General features: G+C 42.8%; 1 long non-coding RNA gene across 2 annotated transcripts in view; it reads right to left on the reverse strand.

The window, feature by feature from the left end:
* Positions 1–8761, reverse strand: part of LOC132813220 (uncharacterized) — a 44456-nt gene extending 35695 nt beyond the window's left edge. For both annotated transcript variants that reach the window (XR_009644010.1, XR_009644011.1), the window contains exons 1-2: positions 8664–8761; positions 2367–2578 (exon numbers count right to left, since the gene is read on the reverse strand). This is a non-coding gene — a long non-coding RNA (uncharacterized LOC132813220). The remainder of the gene's footprint in view (positions 1–2366; positions 2579–8663) is intronic.
* Positions 8762–9006: the final 245 nt, after the last annotated feature.

Here is a 9006-nt window from a genome sequence, read left to right on the forward strand (position 1 = left end):
TGGCTTCATCAATGTCCTGTCCAGCCACTATTTGACGTCCCAGCTTCTGTCCTCAAAGCATTGACCAATAAATATAAATATACGAAACACTACCTTCACTACCCTGCCTACCTGCATCTCTACTTTCAAGGAACAATGAACCTGCATTCCATGGTCTCTCTGTTCAGCAACATTCCCAAGGACTTTACCATTAAGTGTATAAGTCCTGCTCTGATTTGCCTTTCCAAAATCTAACAGCTTACATTTGTCTAAATTGAACCCAGTCTGCCATTCCTCGCCCCAAAGGCCCATCTGGTCAAGATCCTGTTGCATTCTGAACTAATTTTCTTCATTGTCCACTACACCTCCAATATTGGTGTCTTCTGTAAACCCAATATCCATTTCTGCAGCACACTGCTGCTCACAGGCCTCCAGTCCACAAAGCAACCCTCTTTCACCACCCTCTGCCTCCTACCTTCAAGCCAGTTTTTTTATCCAAATGGCTAGTTCTCCCAACATTCCATGTTATCTAACCTTGCTAACTAGTCTGCTTTGGGGAACATCATTCAGTGTCCATATAGACAAAGTCCACAGTCTGCCTTCATCAATCATCTTTGTCACGTCTTCAAAAAAAAACTCAATCAAGTTAGACAGAAAAAACTTCCCACACACAAAGCCACGTTAACTATCCCTAATCATTCCTCGTCTTTTCAAATATATGTAAATCCTGTCCCTCAGAATCCATTCCAACAACTTGTCTGCCACAGACTTCAGGCTCACTGTTCTCTTGTTCCCTGGCCTTTCCTTACCACCTTTTTAAATAATGGCACAGGTCTTCCAGCACCTCACCTGTCACCAATGACAATATAAATATCTCAGGGAGGGGCACTGCCATCACTTTCCTAGCTTTCCACAAATGTCTGGGATACACCTTAACAGGTCCCAGAGATTTATCCACCTTGCTACGATTTAAGACATCCAGTACTACCTCCTCTGTAATATGGCCAGGAGCCAGGCAGCAGTGGACAATTCATTTACAGAAAGGTCTGTGAATGTAATAGTAAAATACTAAACAGAGCAAAAATACACTCAGAGACTGAGGAAGCTAGATAATGAACAAGTGGACATCAAGGAGCTCAGAGGCGAATCAGAGCAGTGTTCACTTTTATGATCCCACAGTCAGAGATGTCTAGCACCAAAATAGACTCTTCAGTCCAACCAGCCTATGCCAACCAGATATTCGAACCTAATTCATTACCATTTGCCAGCACTTGGCCGACATCCCTCTGAACCCTTCCTATTCAAGTGCCTTTGAAATGTTACAATTTTTGTTGCCCTTTAGGCTCCTGTTGAATTTTCCCCTCATACCGTAAACCTATATCCTCTAGTTCTGGGCTTCACCACCCCAGGGTAAACACCTTCTCTATTTACGCTATCCATGCCCCTCACGATTATATAAATCTCTTCAAAATTACACCTCAGCCTATGACACTCCAAGGAAAAATGGCCCCAGCCTATAATGTCTCTCCCTGCAACTCAAATCCTCCAACCCTGGCAACATCCTTGAAAATCAATTCTCAAACCTTTCAAGTTTCAGTGCCTCCTTCTGATAAGAGGGAGACCAGAATTGCACACAATATTCCAATAGTGGCCTAACCAATGTCCTGTCAGCTCCCTTAGTCAGCGCTCTGACTAATAAAGGGAAGCATACCCAATGCCGCCTTCACTATCCTGTGACTCTACTTTCAAGGAACTGTAAACCTGCATTCCAAAGTCTCTTTGTTCAGCAAGACTCTCCAAGACCTTACAATCCAGTGTGAGAGTCCTGCTCGGATTTGCTTTTCTAAAATGCAGCACCTCACATTTATCTAAATTAAACCCTATCTGCCACTCCGCAGCCCATTGGCCCATCTGATCAATATCCCATTGTATTCTGAGACAACCTTTATCACTGACCACAATACCAACAATCTTGGTGTCACCTGCAAACTTACTAACTGTATCGCCTCTATTCATATCCAAATCATTTAAATGAATGACGGAACAATTCCACAGAAAAACAAAAATCCATTTCCCTGGGTGTGAATGTGCTCTGTGTAAATCCTGCCCCATGACTCTCTATCAGGGAGAGCTGCACATACTCCCCTCTGAACTTTGCCCCCTACAAAGATGGCGGCTGCACGTGTCCAGTGAATCGTTGCCCCGAATAAAGATGGCGGCACTGACTCGAGTCAATCGCGAAATGAGGCATTTTCCGGTTTACTGCAAAAACGAGACTGTAAGTTTCAAATTAGTATTTTCCGATGTGCACCAAATGTTTGTAAAACCTCTCAGCCCGGACCAACACCATTTCCCTCCCGCTTCCTGCTGTTTATTTCTTTCCTTACCGACAGCTCTCCACCCGCACAGCCGCGCTGTCCGCGAGGACGATCACGTGGTATAATCAGGTCCCGCCTCTCATTCACTGATTGGTCGGAGGGCCAACAGCCCCGCAGGTCCTCCAGCCCCGCCCCTGTCCTTCCATTGGTCCGCCGCTGACATCAATTATCCTGGTACCGTTGTTGGGTGGAGCATGCGCACTGCTTCGTGGCTTTTGTTGCTGTTCATAAGGTTCAACAGTGAGGGACAACGTTAAAAACACACAACCACCTGATGAAGCAGCAGCAGCGCTAGTGCTTCCAAATAAACCTGTTGTTCTGTGAATTTTAATTTTGTCCATCCCAATCCAACACCAGCACCTCCAAGTCACGAGTGAGGGAGGAATGTATAACATAAGAACTAGGTACAGGAGAAGGCAATCCTGCCCTTTGAGTTTGCTCTGCCATTCAATACGATCATGGCTGATCATTTCGTGGACGCAGAACCATTTACCCAAGTTCTCACCGTATTCTTTAATTAATTATTTCTTTTTTGAAAAAAGCTACCTTAGCTTTAAAAACGTTTACTGAACTAGCAGCAACTACTTCCCTGGGCAATGAATTCCAGTGAGGTTAAGAAGTTCCTTCTCAATTCAGTCCTAAATTTGCTGCCTCTAATCTTGAGTCGATGCCCTCTTGTCCTAGATTCACCTGCCAGTGGAAACATCCTCCCTACTTCTATTTTATCCATTTCATTCATTATTTTATATGTTTCCATTCTTCTGCATTCCAATGAGTATAATCCCAATCTACTCAGTTTCTGTTAAACCAACCCCCTCAACTCTGAAATCAACCTTGTTAACCTCCTCTACACCCACTCTAGTACCAGTCCATCCTTCCTCAACGAAGGAGATAAAAACTACATGGAGTACTCCAGGTGTGGTCTCACCAGCACCCAATACAGCTGGAACATAACTTCTGCTTTTAAACACAATCCCTTCAGCAAAGAAGGACAAAATTGCATTTGCTTTCTGAATTGATTGTTATACCTGGTGACCAACCTTCATGCAGAAGGATACTCAGGTACCTCTGCTTAGCAAATAATGCAACTTTTTAAAATTCAAGTAATAATCTGTTTTTAATTTACTCCAACCAAACAGTATGACATTATATTTATGAACATTATATTCCATATGACCGACCATTGCCCACTCAATCAATGTATCTATGTTCCTCTGCAAAGTTTCACAGTCCTCCACACACTTTGTCCTGCTACTCATCTTAGTGTCATATGCAAACTTTGACACCCTACATGTGGTCCCCAACTCCAAATCATCTGTATCAATTCTAAAGATTCGCAGTCCCAACACTGATCCCTGAGGCACACCACTAGTCACTGATTGCCAGCCAGGATAATATGCATTTATCCCCAGACTTTGCTTCCTGTTAGTCAACCAATCTTCTATCCATGCTAATACTATACCCCTAATGCCATGCCCCCTTATATTATGCAACATTCTCTTGAACAGCACCTTGTTGAAGGTCTTTTGGAAATCCAGGTACACAGTATCCACTGGTTTCCCGTTGTCCACCTTGCTCGAAATGTCTTCATAGAATTCCAAAAGATTTGTTAAGCATGACCAATGGGATAATTTCTATCGAGTCCCTGCTATTTCTTCCTTGATAATAGATCAAAACATCTTTCCCACTACAGAGAAGAAGCTATCTAGGGTATAATTACCCATCTTTTGTCCACCTCCTATTAAAAATAGTGGTGTCACTTTTGCTGCTTTCCAATCTGCTGGGACTGCCACAAAGTCCAGTGAATTTTGGAAAATTACTGTCAGTGCATTTGCTATTTCTCCTGGGATACATTCTGTCACGGCCAAGAGAATTTTCTATTATTAGCTCAATTACCTCCAACAGTCCAAAACTAGCTGTTCTGTAATAATTATAGGTTCCAAATCCTCACCTACCTTTGTCTCTTTGTTATTTACTGGAAAGATATTATGTCTTCCACTGTGACATCCCATAACTAAATGCTCCTTCTCTTTTTCCGAAGGACCAACATTTACTTTAGCCACTCTTTTCTCATTATGTATGTTTATAGAAACATTTGCTATCTGTCTTTGTAGTCTGTGCTAGTTTATTTTTCTCATGTTCTATCTTATATTTCTTTGTAGCTCTTCTGTGGCTTTCTGTTGACCTTTAAAGTTTTCCCAGTTCTAGTTTCATGCTGGTTTTGGCCACTTTGTATGCCTTTCAATTTGATCACTTTCCTTAGATACCCATCGCAGAGAACACCTTTTCTTACAGTCCTTCTCTGGAATATACCTTTGCTGAGGACTTTGTAAAATGTCTTTGAAAATCCTCCACTGCTCATCAACTGTCCCACCATAAAATCTTTGTTTCCAGTCTACATTATCCAGGTTCTCCCTCATTCTATTGTAGTTCCCCATGTCCAAGCACAGGACCCAGGTATTAGATTTTATCTTCACACTCTCCATATGTATTAAATTCAACTATACAGTGATCACTTCTTCCGAGAGGATTCCTAACTCTGAGATCACTAATTATTCCTGTCTCATTGCAGAGGGCCAGATCTTGGATAGCTTGCTCCGTTGTAGATCCATTTCATACTCTTCAAGTAAAATATCACAGATAAATTTAATGAACTCCTCAAAGCTATCCTGACTGAGCTGGTTTGACCAATTTACATGTAGATTAAAATCACCCATGATAATAACCGTACCATTTTTACAGGCATTAGTTATTTCTTTGTTTATTGCCCATCCCAATGTGATGTTATTATTTGGTGGCCTGCACACTACACCTATCAGTGACTATCTTGGTAGAATTTTGAATGCATCATTCCTGTTTCTCCTAATGTACGGCAAAAACAACAACTACTTGCATTGTATGGAATCTTTCACAATGGCAAATCTCCTAAGGTGCTTCATGGATGATCAAAACATTGATTAAAGAGAATGATTAAAAAAAAATCTTAAAGGAGGATAGAAAAGATTAGGGAGGCTATTTGACAGATTGCTGCTCTTGACAGCTCCAATTGGAGTGATGCAGGTGGGGTGGGTTGGAAAGGGAACATGCAAAGGGGAAATGGAGGAGTGCAGGCAGTGTATAAGGTCTTAAGGACAGAGGAGGTTCCAGACTGAGTCTGTCTGTCATAGAGAGTATGGCTGCCTCATGGAGTTTGAATCACTGCAATGGGTTCATGCAAGTCATATTAGTCGAGGATAGTATAACGGTGGCTGAGAGTACTTTTGATGAGGACTCGCCTCCTGAGGTAGTGTGGGCTGAGGTTAGAATCAGGAGAGGAGAGGACACACTGCTTGGAGTTTTTTTATAGGCCTCCACAGAGTTCCAGGGAAGTGGAAGAGAGGATTAGCAAAATTATTCTGGGTAAGAGCAAAAGTACCAGGGTGGGCATTATGGGGGACTTCAGCTTCCCCAACATTGACTGGGAATGCTATAACTCGCGTACGTTGGATGATCAATTTTTGTCCAGTGTGTACAGGAGGGTTTCCTGACACAGTATGTCGAAGGGCCAACAACAGGGGAGGCCATATTGGATCTGGTGCTTGGTAATGAACCAGACCAGATGTTTGATTTAGTTTTAGGTGAGCACTTTGGAGCGAGTGACCACAATTCAGATACGTTTAGTTTAGCGATGGAAAGGGACAGGTGCATGCCACAGGCAAGAGTTATCAATGGGGCAAGGACAATTATAATGCGATTAGGCAGGAATTAGGATGCATAGAATGTGGTAGCAAAATGCAGGGGATGCAGACAATGAAAATGTGGAGCTGGTTTAAGGAACAGATATTGCATGTCCTTGACAGGTATGTCTCTGTCAGGCAGGGAGGAAGTGATAAGATAAGGGAACCGTAGTTTACTACAGAAATTGCATCTCTTGTGAAGAAGAAGAAGGAGGCTTATGTGTTGATGAGGCAAGATGATTCAGATGAGGAGATGGAGAGTTACAGATCAGCTAGGAAGGATTTAAAGAGAGAGTTATGAAGAGCAAAGAGAGGACACGAGCAGTCTTTAGCAAATAGAATAAAGTAGAACCCTAAAGCTTTCTATAGGTATGTGAGGAATAAAATGATGATTAGGGTAGGAATCGGTCCAATCAAAGACAGAAGTGGGAAGTTGAGTGTGTACCCTGTGGAGATTGGAGAGGTGCTAACGAACATTTCTCATTGGTTTTCACTCAGGAAAAGGAGACTATTGTAGAGGAGAAGAATGTGGTACGAGATTTAAGACTAGAAAGGATCGAGATTAGTTAGAAACAGGTGTTATCAATCCTAGGAGGAGTGAAAGTAGACAAGTCCCCTAGGCCGGATGGGACTTATTCGAGGATTCACTGGGAAGATAGATCAGAGAATTTGGCTTTGATATTTGAGTCGTCATTGTCTACAGATTTGGTACCAGAGGACTGGAGAATTCCAAATGTTGTGCCTTTGTTCAAGAAGGGCAGTAGAGATTACTCAGAAAATTATACACCAATGAGTCTGCCTTCTGTTGTAGGAAGGGTTTTGGAAAGGATTATAAGAGATAAGATTTATAATCATCTTGCAAACAACAATTTAGTTTCAGATAATCAACATGGTTTCATCAAGGGCAGTTCGTGTCTTGTGAACCTCAGAGTTTTTTGAGAAGGTGACCAAGCATGTAGATGAGGGTAGGGCAATTGACGTGGTATACATGGACTTCAGTAAAGTCTTTGATAAGGTTCCACATGGTAGGCTGTTGGAGAAAATGCAGAGGCATGGAATTGAGGGTGATTTAGCAGTTTGGATTAGAAACTGGCTTTCTAAAGGAAGACAGCGAGTGGTGGTTGATGGAAAATATTCAACCTGGAGTCCAGTTACTAGTGGTGTGCCATAAAGATCTGTTTTGGGACCACAGCTGTTTGTCATTTTTTAGAAATGACTTAGACGCAGGTATAGGTGGATGGATTAGTAAATTTGCTGATGACACTAAAGTCGGTGGAGTAGTGGACAGTGCAGAAGAGTGTTACAGGTTGCAGGGGGAAATGGAAAAACTGCACACTTGGGCTGAGAGGTGGCAAATGGAGTTCAATGCAGCTAAATATGAGGTGATGCACTTTGAGAAGAATAACCGGAAGGCAGAGTACTGGGTCAATGGAAATATTCTTTGTAGTGTGGATGTGCAGAGGGATGTTGGAGTCCATGTACATGGATCTCTGAAAGTTGCCACCCAGGTGGATAGTACTGTTGAGACGGCATACGGTGTGTTAAGTTTTATTCATAGAGTAATTGAGTTCCAGAGCCGCAATATCATGCTGCAAATATACAAAATGCTGGTGCGGCCATACTTGGAATATTGTGTGCAGTTCTGGTGCCCATATTTTGGGAAGGACGTGGAGGATTTGGAAAAGCTGTAGAGGAGATTAACCAGGATGTTGTCTAGTCTGGAGGGAAGGTCTTATGAGGAAAGGCTGAGAGACTTGAACCTATTCTCCTTGGCAAGAAGAAGGCTAAGAGGGGATTTGATAGAGACATACAAGATGATCAGAGGCTTAGATAGGGTAGACAGTGGAAGTCTTTTTCTAGGATGATTATGTCAGTGTGCACGAGGGGGCATAAGAGCAAATGAGGAGTGATAGATTTAAGACAGATGTCAGAGGCAGGTTCTTTACTCAGAGAGTGGTAAGGGTGTGGAATGTACTACCTGCTAATGTAGACAACTCAGCCACATCAGGAAGATTTAAACAATCCTTAGATAAGCACATGGGTGATTTTAGAATAGTATACGGGCACGAGCTGAGAACAGTTCACAGGTTGGCACAACATCAAGGACCGAAGGGCCTGTTCTGCGCTGTATTGTCCTATGACTATTGTGCTACAAGAGATTTCTGCTGTCCTAAACAGAGTGACGGATCTTGTATTGTGGGCTTACGAAATGTCACTGTTCTCTACCAAACATGTACAAGGTAGAGCTAGGGCAATAATAAGATGCTGCAACAGGAGGGGAACAGGTAACTGCATACAAAACCCTGCTCCTTCTCATCTATTTTCACCTCCAAAACTGAGGGTGTTGCAGAAAAGCACCTCCATATCCCACCACAACACTTTACCCCACGATCGTGGTATCTGGCTGTGCACTAAGGAGTGGAACAGTCTGTACTGGGACCCACTGGGGTCCTGAGACACTTGGTAAAGATTAAAATCATCTCGCATTGAGAGCCCCACGACATTGTATGCATTTTCTATTGTTTTTAATCTGTTCCTGACTTCCCTTGTTTTTCCCTATGAACCTGTTCAAAGTTGTTATTACACACACCTGCACCAGCTGCGAATTGAACTCAGGTCTCTCCGTCCAAGATTCGGGATATTTTCACCGCAACACAAGGCATCAGTTCTCACTTCCCTTGTTCTTCAGCCTGCTGAGTTCCGCCTGAATCAACTCTGCAATTGGGAGGAAGGGGCGGAACTGAAGGACCGAACAGAGGCCCGTCCGCCAACCAGAGTGAGTGAGGGGCGGGGCCAATGCATTCTCGGGGAATAATTAGTAAGAAAGCAACCTGTTTTGCACGATTGTGATCATTCTCACTCCATAGTGGGGCATTAAACCTCTCTCATAAATCAATGTGAGATTTTAAGAAGTAGTTGAAATGTAAATCTGA

The sequence above is a fragment of the Hemiscyllium ocellatum genome, unplaced genomic scaffold (genome assembly GCF_020745735.1).
Source record: "Hemiscyllium ocellatum isolate sHemOce1 unplaced genomic scaffold, sHemOce1.pat.X.cur. scaffold_346_pat_ctg1, whole genome shotgun sequence".
In the NCBI taxonomy this organism is placed as follows: domain Eukaryota; kingdom Metazoa; phylum Chordata; class Chondrichthyes; order Orectolobiformes; family Hemiscylliidae; genus Hemiscyllium; species Hemiscyllium ocellatum.